General features: G+C 43.3%; 1 protein-coding gene across 7 annotated transcripts in view; it reads left to right on the plus strand.

Moving 5' to 3' along the window:
• RBMS2 (RNA binding motif single stranded interacting protein 2) overlaps nucleotides 1-15787 on the plus strand; it is a 94991-nt gene that overhangs the window by 4516 nt on the left and 74688 nt on the right. The window contains exon 2 of one of the 7 annotated variants that reach the window (XM_073020867.1): nucleotides 717-826. The exons of the other annotated variants lie outside the window; for them this stretch is intronic. The gene's annotated coding sequence lies outside the window, so the exon portion shown is untranslated. The remainder of the gene's footprint in view (nucleotides 1-716; nucleotides 827-15787) is intronic. 7 annotated transcript variants of the gene reach the window in all.

A 15787-nucleotide genomic window follows, 5' to 3' on the forward strand; every position in this document is an offset into this window, starting at 1 on the left:
GTGATCATGCCATTCTCCTGCCTCAGCCTCCTGAGTAGCTGGGACTACAGGCGCCCGCCACCACGCCCGGCTAGTTTTTTTGTATTTTTGGTAGAGACAGGGTTTCACCGTGTTAGCCAGGATAGTCTCAATCTCCTGACCTTGTGATCCACCCGCCTTGGCCTCCCAAAGTGCTGGGATTACAGGCGTGAGCCACCACGCCCGGCCTATTTATTTATTTATTTATTTGAGATGCAGTCTTGTTCTATCGCACCCAGGCTGGAGTGCAGTGGCACGATCTTGGGTTCAAGTGATTCTCCTGCTTCAACTTCCTGAGTAGCTGGGATTACAGGTGCCCGCCACCACGCCTGCCTAATTTTTTGTGTTTTTAGTAGAGACGGGGTTTCACCATGTTAGTCAGGCTGGTCTTGAACTCCTGACCTCAGGTGATCTGCCTGCCTTGGCCTCCCAAAGTGCTGGGATTACAGACATGAGCCACTGCACCTGGCCCCATATTTTTATTTTTATTTTACTTAATTTTTTTCCTCAACACTAGAAGACTAGGGAGGGTGTTTTTAAACTACAGCATTATTATGTTGCTGTTTGTCTTGTCAAGTAGGGCTTACTGTGTTTCTCTGTTGTGGAAAGTGTTATAGATGCATTTGCTTATGTAATTTGTGTATTTTCCATACCCAGTTAAATTTTATTTATTTGTTTATTTATTTATTTTGAGACAGAGTCTTACCTTGTCACCCAGGCTGGAGTGCAGTGGCACAATCCTGGCTTCCTGCAACCTCAGTCTCCTGAGTTCAAGCGATTCTCCTGCCTCAACCTCCTGGGACTACAGGTGCGCGCCACCATGCCCAGCTAAATTTTGTAATTTTAGTGGAGACGGGGTTTTGCCATGTTGGCCAGGCTGGTTTCGAACTCCTGGCCTCAAGTGATCTGCCAGCCTCAGGTTCCCAAAGTGCTGGGATTATAGGCATGAGCCACTGTCCAGCCTATTTATTTATTCATTTATTTTGAGACAGGGTATCACTCTGTAGCTTGGGCAGTGCCATGATCTCGGCTTACTACAACCTCCACCTACTGGGCTTAAGTGAGCCTCTCACCTCGGCCAACTTTTATATATAACTTTTTTGTTGTTTGTTTTCGAGACAGAGTCTTGCTCTGTCGCCCAGGCTGGAGTGCAGTGGGGTAATCTCGGCTCACTGCAACCTCCGCCTCCTGGGTTCAAGCGATTCTTCTGCCTCAGCCTCCTGAGTAGCTGGGATTACAAAGGCCCACCACCACGCCTGGCTAATTTTTTATATTTTTGGTAGAGATGGGGTTTCACTGTATTGGCCAGGCTGTTCTCAAACTGCTGACCTCAAGTGACCTGCCCACCTCGGCCTCCCAAAGTGCTGGGATTACAGGCGTGAGCCACCACACCCTACCTATATATAACTTTTATATAAAAGTTATTGTTTCTTACTGAAACTAATAAAAGTTATTGTAAAAATTTAACTTTGACTGGGCTCAGTGCTCACGCCTGTAATCCCAGCTCTTTGGGAGGCAGAAGCCGGCAGATGGCTTGAGGTCAGGAGTTCGAGACCAGCCTAGCCAACATGGTGAAACCCCGGAAATACTGAAAATACAAAAATTAGCTGGGTATGGTGGTGCATGCCTATAGTCCCAGCTACTCAGAAGGCTGAGGAAGGAGGATCGCTTGAACCCAGGAGGTGGAGGTTGCAGTGAGCCAAGATTGTGCCACCACACTGCAGCCTGGGCAACAAAGTGAGACTCCATCTCAAAAATAAATAAATAAATAGATAAAATAAAATAAAAAACATGAAAAGTAGGATTGTTTTATTTTGAAATATATACTTCACTTATCCAGAAAGATGTTTACTGAGGAGCCCATGACAGTCATAATTTTCTTACTCTTTATTGGCTGGTGGTAAATACAGGAATGCAGTCAACAAGTGTGTAATGCCTAATAAAGGCAGACTTTTTTCCTCAGGACATAGTGTTAATTTTTTTTTCCTTTCTTTGGAATTAAAATAGTTACTGAAGGGGAAAAATGTGGATTTCAAAGAGGGATTCTGCAAGATAATTTCGTGGGTTTTTTTTAAACATCAGTTTTAATGCCCTTCAATAACTTGGTTCATTAAAAAAAAAAAAAGGCTGAAGTAAAAAGAGACGGGGTCTCAACACTGTTTCTTCAATGTTTGAAGAAGTTGCCTAAGTAGAGAGATTTGAGTATAGGTGAGATTGAAAGAGGAAATGTTTGGGACTAAAGGAATTCCAAACTTGTAAAGGGTCTAACCACGCCTTTCTTGACATCATCTCCCTGGCATGTGTTATTATAATTTAACTCCTCATAGGATCAACAACCATTTCCTTTGGAAAAAAAGAAAAGGGACTGTGTTTAACTTAGAATAATTTGCCTTCCCCAACATACTTTTCATACATTTCTATTTCTTCTCAATGTTAATATATTGAAGACTGATGGGGAGTAGGAGGTGATGAAAGTAAGACTGACTGGTGGGTACTGCCAGATCCTCACTCTTTGAGAAGCTTGTTACCTGCGATTGTTAAGAGTGTTTACTCAGGAGAGAGAAGTGACAAACAGTACTGTAATCACTTAGTACTTCTAACAGGATAGAGAATTTTCTCTGTGTATGTTTACTACTTTTCCTTCTAGTTTCCATCAAATCAAATGTAATAGGACTGAGAATTAAGAACTTATAGGTCTGCCACCTCTTGACTGGGGCAGCTGTTCTGTTATCAGTGATAAGCTAACTCAAATGGTTAAAGTTTAGTGGTTGGCCAGGCGCAGTGGCTCACACCTGTAATCCCAGCACTTTGGGAGGCCAAGGTGGGTGGATCACCTGAGGTCAGGAGTTTGAGACCAGCCTGACCAACATGGTGAAACCCTGTCTCCACTAAAAATACAAAAAAAAAAAAAAAATTAGCCAAGTGTGGTGGCGGGCACCTGTAATCCCAGCTGCTCCAGAGGCTGAGGCAGGAGAATCGCTTGAACCTGGGAGGTAGAGGTTGCAGTGAGCGGAGATTGCACCATTGCACACCAGCCTAGGCGACAGAGCGAGACTCTGTCTCAAAAAAATAAATAGGCTGGATGTGGTGGCTCACGCCTGTAATCCCAGCACTTTGGAAGGCCGAGGTGGGTGGATCACGAGGTCAAGAGATCGAGACCATCCTGGCCAACATGGTGAAACCCTGTCTTGGCCGGGTGCGGTGGCTCACGCCTGTAATCCCAGCACTTTGGGAGGCTGAGGCAGGCAGATCACGAGGTCAGGAGATCGAGACCATCCTGGCTAACACGGGGAAACCCTGTCTCTACTAAAAATACAAAAAATTAGGCAGGCGTGGTGGCAGGCACGTGTAGTCCCAGCTACTCGGTAGGCTGAGGCAGGAGAATGGCGTGAACCCAGGAGGTGGAGCTTGCACTGAACTGAGATCATGCCACTGCACTCCAGCCAGGGCGACAGAGCGAGACTCCATCTCAAAAAAAAAAAAAAAAAAAGAGAAATCCCATCTCTACTAAAAAACAAAAAAATTAGCCGGGCATGGTGGCAGGCGTCTGTAATCCCAGCTACTTGGGAGGCTGAGGCAGGAGAATTGCTTAACCTGGGAGGCCGAGGTTGCAGTGAGCCGAGATCGCACCATTGCACTCCAGCCTGGGCAAAAAGAGCAAAACTCCATGTGAAAAAAATAAATAAATAAAAATAAATAAATAAATAAGTAAATAAATAAATTTTAGTGGTGATGTCTTTCCATTGATCCCTCCTTTCCATTTTTAGCACTACTACTCTAATTTATGCCCTCATTATTAACTACCTTTACTACTGCAATAAACATCCAGCATGAGCATCTTGCCTCCTATTTTTCAACTTCCCTATTCCTTGCCCCCAAGTAATTTTATACCTGTTGCCAGCACAATCTTCCTATAATCCAGCGGTCTAGCACTATTTTCTGTATAAAAAACTTCAGGTCGGGAGTGATGGCTCATTCCTGTAATCCCAGCACTTTGGGAGGCCGAGGCAGGTGGATCACCTGAGGTCAGGAGTTTGAGACCAGCCTGGCCAACATGGTGAAACCCCATCTCTACTAAATATACAAAAATTAGCCAGACATGGTGGGAGGCACCAGTAATCTCAGCTACTTGGGAGGCTGAGGCAGGAGAATTGCTGGAACCCGGGAGGCCAAGGTTGTAGTGAGCCGAGATCTCGCCATTACACTTCAGCCCAGGGCCCACAACAGCCAGACTCCATCTCAAAAAAAAAACTTTAATGGCCGTATATTACCTGCTGAACAAAGTGCAAATTTCTAGCCCAACACCCACTATCTATCTGGCCTTTCCTTATCTTCCTCATCTCCCCCATCTCCCTCCTGCACCACGCCGCCTTGACTCTGTTACATTTGCTCTACTAGCCAGTTACTTTATTTTATTTTATTTATTTATTTATTTATTTATTTATTTATTTATTTATTTTTTGAGACGGAGTCTCGCTCTGTCGCCCAGGCTGGAGTGCAGTGGTGCGATCTCAGCTCACCGCAAGCTCCGCCTCCCGGGTTCACACCATTCTCCTGCCTCAGCCTCCCAAGTAGCTGGGACTACAGGTGCCCGCCACCACGCCTGGCTAATTTTTTTGTATTTTTAGTAGAGACGGGGTTTCACCATGTTAGCCAGGATGGTCTCGAGCTCCTGACCTCGTGATCCACCCGCCTCGGCCTCCCTAAGTGCTGGGATTACAGGCGTGAGCCACCATGCCCGGCCTTAGCCAGTTACTTTAATGCAGTTTTCTGGATATACCCTTTGGTTGCTGGTTTACATTTCTTATTCCATAGAGAATATGCAGTATGCAGTATAACAAAAAAATACAGAACAGAAACAGAACAAGGGAAAATATCAATTAGAATAAGAAGTCAGTTGGAATTAAAAGGCAAGTATGGCCAGGCACAGTGGCTCATGCCTGTAATTCCAGCACTTTGGGAGGCCAAAGTGGGAGGATCACTTGAGCCTAGGAGTTCTAGACTGGCCCGGGCAACATGGCAAAACTCTGTCTCTACAAAAGATACAAAAATTAGCTAGGTATGATGGTGTGTGCCTGTCGTTCCAGCTGCTCAGGAGCCTGAGGTGGGAGGATCACCTGAGCTGGTGGAAGTCGAGGCTACAGTGAGCCGTGATCATGAGGTCGAGGCTACAGTGAGCCGTGATCATGCCACTGCATTGCAGCCTGGGCGACTGAGTGAGACTATGTCTCAAAAAAAAAAAAAAAAAAAAGTCGAGTGTACAAATCATAAAATTATAATGCTGGAAGATGAGGAGTGAAGCATAGTCTTTGAATTTGTCAGTGTAAAGGTGGTTGATGACTTTGACAAGCAATTTCCAGAGGCATGGGGAGCAAAAGCAAGATTGGAATAGGTTGATGAGTGAAAAAAAGTAAGGAAGTATAGAAAAGAAAAAAAGTAAGGAAGTATAGTAAAGTTCTTAAAACTAATCTTTTAAGAACTTTGATTAAGATGTAGAGCAGAACCCAAATAGAAAGTAGGCAAAAGATCTGAATCGATGTTTATCCACAGGCTCTATGGAAAGATGCTTAACATCATTAGCCATCAAGGAAATATAAAATAAAGCCACGCTGAGATACCACTTCACACCCACTAGGCTGTTTATAATGAAAAAGACAATAATCAGTAATCAAAAAGATAATCGAAAGGATAAATAACTCCTTGGCACCATGATGCCCAGGAGTTTGAGACCAGCCTGGGCAACATGGTGAAACCCCATCTCTACAAAAATACAAAAATTAGCTGGGTGTTGTGGTATATACCTGTAGTCCTAGCTATTAATACTTGGGAGACTGAGGCGGGAGGATTGCTTGAGCCCAAGAGGTCAAGGCTGCTGTTGATTGCACCACTGTCTTCATTCTGGGTGACAGAGCAAGACACTGTATCAAAAAAGAAAGAAAGAGACATAATATATGTGGAGTAATTGGAACCTTTTTTTTTTTTTTTTTTTTTTTTTTTTTTTTTGAGACGGAGTCTCGCTCTGTCACCCGGGCTGGAGTGCAGTGGCCAGATCTCAGCTCACTGCAAGCTCCGCCTCCCGGGTTCACGCCATTCTCCTGCCTCAGCCTCCCGAGTAGCTGGGACTACAGGCGCCCACCACCTCGCCCGGCTAGTTTTTTTGTATTTTTTAGTAGAGACGGGGTTTCACCGTGTTAGCCAGGATGGTCTCGATCTCCTGACCTCATGATCCGCCCGTCTCGGCCTCCCAAAGTGCTGGGATTACAGGCTTGAGCCACCGTGCCTGGCCTGTAATTGGAACCTTTATACACTTCTGGTGGGAATGTAAAATGGTACAGCTGCTTTGGAAAACATCTTGGCAAGTTCTCAAGAGGTTAAGCAAAGACCCAGGAATTCCACTCTTAGATATATGCCCAAGAGAAATGAAAACATATGTTCACACAAAGACCTGTACATAAATGTTCATAGGAGCATTATTCATAATAGTTCAAAGAGGAAACAACCCAAATGTCCATCAACTGATGAATGGATAAATAAAATACATGGTGTGCCCATACAATGAAATATTATTCAACAATAATAAGTAATGGGGTACTAGGCTGAGTGTGGTTTCTCATGCCTGTAATCCCAGCACTTTGGGAGCCCAAGGCAGGTGGATTACTTGAGCCCAGGAGCTCTAGACCAGCCTGGGCAACATGGCAAAAGCAAAATCCCATCTCTACAAAAAGTACAAAAATTAGCCAGGCATGCTGGTGTGCAACACACCTGTAGCCCCAGCTACTCAGAAGGCCGAGGTGGGAGGATTGCTTGAGGCTGGGAGGTGGAGGCTACAGTGGATCACACCACCGTACTCCAGCTTGTGCAACAGAGCAAGATGCTGTCTCAAAAAAACAAAAACAAACAAACAAAAAACACAACAACAACAAAAAACAAAGATCCCTAGGGGAAAAAAAAAAGGAATGGAATACTGATACTTGCTAAACGTGGATGAACTTGAAAAACATTATGCTCATAAAAGAAGCCAGTCATAAGAGACTATATGTTATATGATTCCATTTATGGGAAATGCCCAGAATACAGAAATCTATAGAGACAGAAAGTCGATTAGTGGTTGCCTAGGGCTTAGTGGGGAAATAGGGAGTGACTGGTAATGGGTATTGTGTTTCTTTTTGGGATAATGAAATGTTCTAAAATTCTGGTTATGGTTGCACAACTCTGTGATCTAAGTAACATTGAATTTATGCTTTATTTATTTAGAGACAGGGTCTCACTCTGTTGCCGAGGCTAGAGTGCAGTGGCACAATCATAGCTTACTAAAGCCTCAAACTCCTGAGCTCAAGGGATCCTCCTGCCACAGCCTCCCAAGTAGCTGGGATTACAGTGCCACATGCCCAGCTAATACAATTTTTTTTTTATAGAGACGGGCTTTTGCTATGTTGCCCAGGCCTGTCTCAAACTGCTGGGCTCAAGTGATCCTCCTGCCTTGGCCTCCCAAAGTGCTGGGATTACAGGCGTGAGTCACTGTGCCTAGTCCTGAATTTATACTTAAATGGGCGACGTGTATGGTATGTGAATTATAACTCAGTAGAGTTGTTATTTTTAAAAAAGATAGGGAGCAGAGAAATGAGATAAAAGCTGGATGAGGATAGCGGTGCTGTCAAGAGAGAATTTTCTTTTTCCTTTTTTTTTTTTTTGAGACAGGGTCTTGCTCTGTTGCCCAGGCTGGAGCATTGTGGTACAATCATGGTTCACTGTAGCCTCAACCTCCTGGGCTCAAGCGATTCTCCTACCTTGGTCTCCCGAGTAGCTGGGATTACCGGCTCACGCCATCACACTTGGCTAATTTTTAAATTTTTTGTACAGATGAGGTCCCACTATATTGCCCTAGCTGGTCTCAAACTCCTGGGCTCAAGTGATTCTCCCATCTCAGCCTCCTAAAGTGCTGGGATTTCAAGCATGAGATACTGCACCTGGCTGAGATAATTTTCTTAAAGATGGGAGATGTAGGAGCCAAATGTAAAGAGAATCGTGACCAATTACTTGGTACTTATTCTCAAAATATGCATATTAACATCCCAGCAACTCTGATCTTTTTGTTGTTCTTGTGCCTCATGCATTCAGCCTCTGATCGTTTTTGTTGTTGTTGCTTAATTCTGGAATGGCCTTTCGTTTCATTTGTTTACTTCACTCATATTACTTGCATTTATTGAACTGCTGCAGCATGGTAGGCCCTGGGGGTAAGGCATGACAGTGGCCCTTTAAGAACTCACAGTCAAAACTGTCTTTAAAAATCCTACCCATCCCTTTAAGTTCAGTTGAAATATTACCTCTTATATAAAGCTTCTGCTAATCGCTCCATTTCCCAGCCCCAGAGGGGACTGTTTTTCCCAAAGGGGACTTTTTTCTGAAACCCCATAATGTTTTATACTTCTTAAATCGTGTTTATATGATTTTGCATTGTACTGGAATCATTTAGGTAATTGTCTTATCTTCATTGCTAGAGTGTAAGCTCTTTAAGGGTAGAGACAGTGTTATTCAGTTTATTATATCCCCAAATACCTAATGTAGCATCTTAGGCCTATCTAGTAGATACTCAAAAAATATATCCTAATAAATGCGATTAAGCTATCACATTTAGTGCCTATGGTAGTCATGAAATCAAGCTTAAGCAAAGGAAGGAAGCATTGTGTTCTATACAAACCCTGAAATATGGAGTTAGATAGATCTGAATTTATTTTTTAAGTAATTATTTATTGATTGATCTGAATTTAAATGTGGCTTTGTCACGTATTAGCTGTGTGACCAGTGCCAGGTCTTAGGTCTTAGGCTTTCTGACCTTGAATTTTTCATCTTAAAGTACTGATATATTGGCCGGGCACAGTGGCTCATGCCTGTAATCCCAGCACTTTGGGAGGCGGAGGCGGGTGGATCACGAGGTCAGGAGTTCAAGACCAGCCTGGCCAACATAGTGAAACCCTGTCTGTACTAAAAATACAAAAAAATTAGCCAGGCATGGTGGTGGGTGCCTGTAATCCCAGCTACTTGGGAGGGTGAGGCAAGGAGAATCGCTTGAACCTGGGAGGCGGAGGTTGCAGTGAGCCAAGATCCGCCACTGCACTCCAGCTCAGGTGACAATGTGAGACTCCATCTCAAAAAAAAAAAAAAAAGTGCTGATATATTTTATCGAATTATTTTGAGGATTGGTAATGTTTATAATCACATATCAGCCTGTATATTGGCTGTTATTTCTTTTATTTTAAGAAAACATTGTGGGCTGGGTGTGGTGGCTCACACCTGTAATTCCAGCACTTTGGGAGGCTGAGATGGGCAGATCACCTGAGGTCAGGTGTTCGAGACCTGCCTGGCCAACCTGGTGAAACCCTGTCTCTATTAAAAAATATAAAATTAGCCGGGCATGATGATGCATGCTTGTAATCTCAGCTAACTGGGAGGCTGAGCCAGGAGAATCGCTTGAACCCAGGAGGTAGAGGTTGCAGTGAGCCAAGATCATGCCATCGTACTCCAGCCTGGGCTATAAGAGCGAAACTCTGTCTAAAAATTGTGAACCTATGGAGTATAAAAGAGAAAAAAACATTGGTCAGGCACAGTGGTTCATGCCTGTAATTCCAGCACTTTGGGAGGCCGAGGTGGGCAGATCACCAGAGGTCAGAAGTTTGAAACCAGCCTGACCAACATGGTGAAACCCCATCTCTACTAAAAATACAAAATTAGCCAGTCATGGTGGCACATGCCTGTAATCCTAGATACTAGAGAGGCTGAGGCAGGAGAATCGCTTGAACCCTGGAGGCGGAGGTTGCAGTAAACAAAGATTGTGCCATTGCACTCCAGCCTGAGCAACAAGAGCAAAACTCTGTCTCAAAAAAAAAAAAAAAAAAAAGAAAGAAAAAAAATTAAATTAAAGCACTTTTTCTTCTTCTTCTAGCCACTGTTTCATTTCTCTTCTTTCCTTTACAGTAAAACATCTTGAAAGAGCTATCTATTCAAGAATCATATATACTTGCTGTCTCCAATTTATTTCCTTTCATTCTTTTTTCTTTTATTATCTTGAATATATTGTCTGATAATACAGAAGTTTACATGTAGTTATAAAGTGTAATAATAGAAGAACACCTGTAAGAGATACTCTCAAGTACTAGACTAGATTCATTGCCTATAAATTACGTACACAGGAATTTCTCCATCTCATCCTCTGCACCTCTTCTAGAGGTAACCACTGTCCTAAATTCCGTATTTATCATTATCTTGCTTTTTATTTTATTATTTTTTTTGAGACTAGGTCTCACTTTGTCACTTGGGCTGGAGTGCAGTGGCTCAATCATGGCTCACTCACTGCAGCCTCAACCTCCCTGGCTCAAGCAATCCTCCCACCTCAGCCTCCTGAGTAGCTAGGAATACAGGTGTGCATCACCATGCCCAGCTAATTTTTAAATTTTTTGTGGACATAGGGTCTCGCTATGTTGCCCAGGCAGGTCTCGAACTCCTGACCTGAAGTGATCCTCCTGCCTTGGCCTCCCAAAGTGCTGGGATTATAGGTGTGAGCCGTGGCACCCAGCCCTATTACTTTTTTTTTTTTTTTTTTTTGAGACTGCGTCTTACTCTGTCACCCAGGCTGGAGTGCAGTGGCATGATCTCAACTCATTGCATCTTCCAACTCCCAGGTTCAGGCGATTCTCATGTCTCAGCCTTCTGAGTAGCTGGGACTACAGGCGCATGCCACCACAACTGACTTATATTTGTGTTTTTAGTAGAGACAGGGTTTCACCATGTTGGCCAGGTTGGTCCCGAACTCCTGACTTCAAGTGATTCGGCCACCTTGGCCTCCCAAAGTGCTGGGATTACAGGTATGAGCCACTGCGCCCAGCAGCCCTGTTACTTTTTGAAAACATAGTTTTAGTTTTCGGTGGAGGAAAGTTAAGCCAGTTTACTTCTATACTCCCATTTTGGCCTGAAAGTCTTCCCCAAAAAACATAGTTTTAAAATCATGTTTAATTTACTTGTTTGCATTGTTGTAAGTACTTTATATAATTATCTGTAATTATATCTACATAATATATAATTATATAACTATTTTTTTCTTATTTAATCCTTACAACTTCATTATTATTATTCCCATCTTATAGATGAGGAAAAGTGAGTTACAGGGAGTTTGAAAATCATACTGCTAGTGAATGGCCCAACTGGGATTTGAACCCAGGTAATCTAGTTCCAAATCTGTGCTTGTAACCACTGCTATAGTCTCTTATTGCAGCACATAGTCTTCTGTTTGTTTTGTTTTTGTTTTTTTACTTTCAATGTTGTGTTTTCATGATTCATTCATGTTGCATGTAGATGTGTTTTATTCGTTGTTCCATGCTTTATAATATTTCATTTGTGAATATACTGTAATTTATCCATTCTCCTGCCAATGGACTTTTAGATTGTTTCTAGATTTTGTTTGTTCGTTAATGCTATTTTTGAAATTGCTGTTCTGAACATTCTTCTGTATGTAGTGTCCTTGTGCAAGAGTTTCTCTTGGGTTTCTACTTAAGAGTGGGATTGCTGAGCCATCAGGTATGGGAATATTCCACTTTGGGAGATAATGTTAAATTGATTTCCAAAGTATTGTACCAAGTCTGTTCCCATCAACAATGTATAAAATTTGTCATGGATTTACATCCTTTCCATTTTTCGATAATGTCAGACTTCTCTCATTCCCTCTTAAACCCAAACTAATTAGGCTTTTATTCCTACCACTCCACCAAAATTGCTCTTTTGAAAGTCTGCAGTGACTGATGTTATTACGTAAATGTTTGTTTCTTTGTTTGTTTATTATTTTTATGACGGAGTCTCGCTCTGTCGCCCAGGCTGGAGTGCAGTGGCACGATCTCGGCTCACTGTAATCTCCGCCTCCCAAGTTCATGTCATTCTCCTGCCTCAGCCTCCCAAGTAGCTGGGACTACAGGCACCCGCCACCACGCATGGCTAATTTTTTTGTATTTGTAGTAGAGACAGGTTTTCACTGTGTTAGCCAGGATGGTCTCGATCTCCTGACCTTGTGATCTGCCTGCCTCAGCCTTCTAAAGCGCTGGGATTACAGGCGTGAGCCACCACGCCCGGCCCCAGAAAATGCTTATTTCTTAACTTGCATCTTAACCTATCGACAACACTTGACACAATTTATCACTCTATTCCTTGAGAAACTTTCTTCATTTGACTTACAGAATACCACACTCTCCTGGTTTTCTTCTCATTTCTATGGCCTCTCTTTTTCTGCCTCCTTTCCTGGTTTCTCCTCATTTTCCTGACCTCTAAACCTTGGAGTACCCCAGAACTCAGTCCTTGACCTCTTTTCTGTCTATATTTCTCTCTTCATAGTTTTATCCAGTTCTTGGACAGGTGCAGTAGCTCATGCCTGTAACCTCAGGCCTTTGGGAGGCTGAGGTGGGCAGATTGCTTGAGCTCAGGAGTTTGAGACCAGCTGGGGCAACATGGTGAAACCAAAATACAAAAATTAGCCAGGCGTGGTGGTGCGTGCCTGTGGTCCCAGTTACTCGGGAGGCTGAGGTGGAAGGATCACTTGAACCCAGGAGGCAGAGGTTGCAGTGAGCTGAGATTGAGCTACTGCACTCCAGCCTAGGTGACAGAGTGAGACTCCCTCTCAAAAAAAAATATATATATAAATATATGTATATCTCCAGTCTCATAGCTTTGAATAGCATCCATATGATGGAACTCTCAACTTGGACTGCCCTCCTGTATTTTAGATTCATATATTTAACATCACACCTGACAGTTCCATTTAGACATTAATTAGACATTTCAAACTTAACAGATCTCCTGCTTGTTCTTTTCCTCCCTGCCCTGCCAAAATTGTTCTCCATCTCAGTAAATGGCAACTTCATTCTTCCATATGCTCAGACCAAAAACCTTAATATTATCTTTGACCTTCTTTTTCTCCCATAGCTCCATATCTAATGGTATACTACTAGTATCTACTTTATTGAGCTGTTAGTAATGAATGCCTGGCACATAGTAAATGATATTAAGGTTAACGATTGGCTGGGTGCGGTGGCTCAAACCTGTAATCCTAGCACTTTGGGAGGCTGAGGCATGTGGGTGGATCACCTGAGGTCAGAAGTTTGAGGCCATCCTGGCCAACATGGCGAAACTGTGTCTCTACTAAAAATACAAAAATTAGCTGGGCGTGGTGGCGCACACCATAATCCCAGTTATTTGGGAGGCTGAAGCAGGAGAATCACCTGAACCTGGGAGGTGGAGGTTGCAATGAGCTGAGATCGCGCCCTTGCACTCCAGCCTGGGCAACAAGAGTGAAACTCCATCTCAAAAAAAAAAAAAAAAAAAAAAAAAATCCCAGCACTCTGGGAGGCTGAGGCAGGCAGAATACCTGAGGTCAGGAGTTCTGCCCAGATAATTTTTGTATTTTTTGTAGAGATGGGGTTTCACCATGTTGCCCAGGCTGGTCTTGAACTTCTGGGCTCAAATAATCTCCCCACCTCAGCCTCTCAAAGTGCTGGAATTACAAGCGTGAGCCACCATGCCTGGCCTGAGCTTCTTGAAAGAGTAGTCTGTATAGAGTCTCTGTTTCCTTACCTCCCACTCTTTTTCTTAGTAAGATCCTTCCTTCCTTCCTTCCTTCCTTCCTTCCTTCCTTCCTTCCTTCCTTCCTTCCTTCCTTCCTTCCTTCTTTCCTTCCTTCCTTTTCTTTCTTTTCTCTCTTTTCTCTCTTCTCCTTCTTTCTTGTTTTTTTTGTTTGTTTGTTTGAAATGGAGTATTGCTCTGTCTCCCAGGCTGGAAATGCAGTGGCATGATCTTGGCTTACTGCAACCTCCACCTGGCAGGTTCAAGCAATTCTCCTGCTTCAGCCTTCCGAGTAGCTGGGACTACACGCGTGCACCACCATGCCTGGCTAATTTTTTGTATTTTTAGTAGAAACAGGGTTTCACCATGCTGGCCAGGCTGGTCTCGAACTCCTGACATCATGATCTGCCACCACCCCCTGCTGCCCTCGGCCTCCCAAAGTGCTGGGATTACAGGTGTGAGCCACTGTACCTGGCCTATTTTTATGTTTAATTGTGACAAATATACATAACATAAAATGTACCATCTTGAACTTTTTTTTTTTTTTTGAGACAGAGTTTCACTCTTGTTGCCCAGGCTGGAGTGCAATGGCACGATCTCAGCTCACTGCAAACTCCACCCCCTGGGTTCCAGCGATTCTCCTGCCTCAGCCTCCAAAGTAGCTGGGATTACAGGCACCTGCCATCATGCCTGGCTAATGTTTGTATATTTAGTAAAGATGAGGTTTCACCATGTTGGTCAGGCTGGCCTTGAACTCCTGACCTCAAGCAATCCACTCGCGTCAGCCTCCCAAAGTGCTGGGATTACAGATGTGAGGCACCCACCGCGCCCGGCTCATCTTGAACATTTTAGTGTACAGTTTAGTAGCATTAAGTGCATTTACATTGTGCACAACCCATCTCCAGAATTCTTTTCATCTTACGGAACTGAAACTCTATACCCATTCAACAACTGCACATTCTCCTCTCCCTCCAGCCTCTGGCAATCACTGTTCTACTTTCTGTCTCGATGAATTTGACTACCCTATGTACCTTATGTAAGTGGAATCATACAATATTTTGGTGACTGGCTTATTTCACTTGGTATAATGCCCTCGTGGTTCATCTATGTTGTGGCACGTGTCAGTGTTTCCTTGCCTTTCACCCTGAATAATGTTTCATTGTATGTTCAGCATATAGCACATATTTGTTTATTCGTTTGCCCATTGATGGATACTTGGGTTGCTTCTACCTTTTGGCTGTTGTGAATAATGTTGCTATGAACTTGAGTGTACAAATTCACTCAAGTGTCCCTTTGAGACACTGCTTTCAATTATTTTGGGTATATACCCAGAAGTGGAATTGCTACATCATATGGTAAGTCTATTTTTAACTTTTTCAGGAACCACTGTCCTGTTTGCAATGCTGCACAGGGTTCCAATTTCTCTGCATCCTTACCAACATTTGTTGTTTTCTGCTTTTTTTTTTTTTTTTTTTTTTGACAAGTAGCCATCCTGATGGGTGTGAGGTGGTATCCCATGGTTTTGATTTCTGTTTCTCTAATGATTAGTAATGTTGAACATCTTTTCGTATGCTTATTGGTCATTTGTAAATCTTCTTTGGAGATAAGTCTATTCAAGTCCTTTGCTTATTTTATTATTTTATTTATTTATTTATTTGAGATGGAGTTTTGCTCTTTTTGCCCAGGCTGGAGTGCAACGGCATGATCTCGGCTCATTGCAACCTCCACCTCCCGGGTTCAAGTGACTCTCCTGCCTCAGCCTCCTGAGTAGCTGGGATTACAGACATGCACCACCACGCCCAGCTAATTTTTGTATTTTTAGTAGAGATGGGGTTTTGCTATGTTGGCCAGGCTGATCTCAAACTCCTGGCCTCATGTGATCCACCCATTTCAGCCTCCCAAAGTGCCTGGAATTACAGGCATGAGCCACCACACCCGGCCCATCTTTGGGATTTTGACAGGGATTACATTGAATCTGCAGATTACAGGCATGAGCCACCACACTCAGCCCATTTTTGGGATTTTGTTAGGGATTACATTGAATCTGCAGATTGTTTTGCATAGTACTGATATCTTTTTTTTTTTTGAGACGGAATCTTGCTCTGTCGCCCAGACTGGAATGCAGTAGCGCGATCTTGGCTCGCTGCAACCTCCACCTCCTGGGTTCGAGCAA

The sequence above is a fragment of the Chlorocebus sabaeus genome, chromosome 11 (genome assembly GCF_047675955.1).
Source record: "Chlorocebus sabaeus isolate Y175 chromosome 11, mChlSab1.0.hap1, whole genome shotgun sequence".
Taxonomy (NCBI): domain Eukaryota; kingdom Metazoa; phylum Chordata; class Mammalia; order Primates; family Cercopithecidae; genus Chlorocebus; species Chlorocebus sabaeus.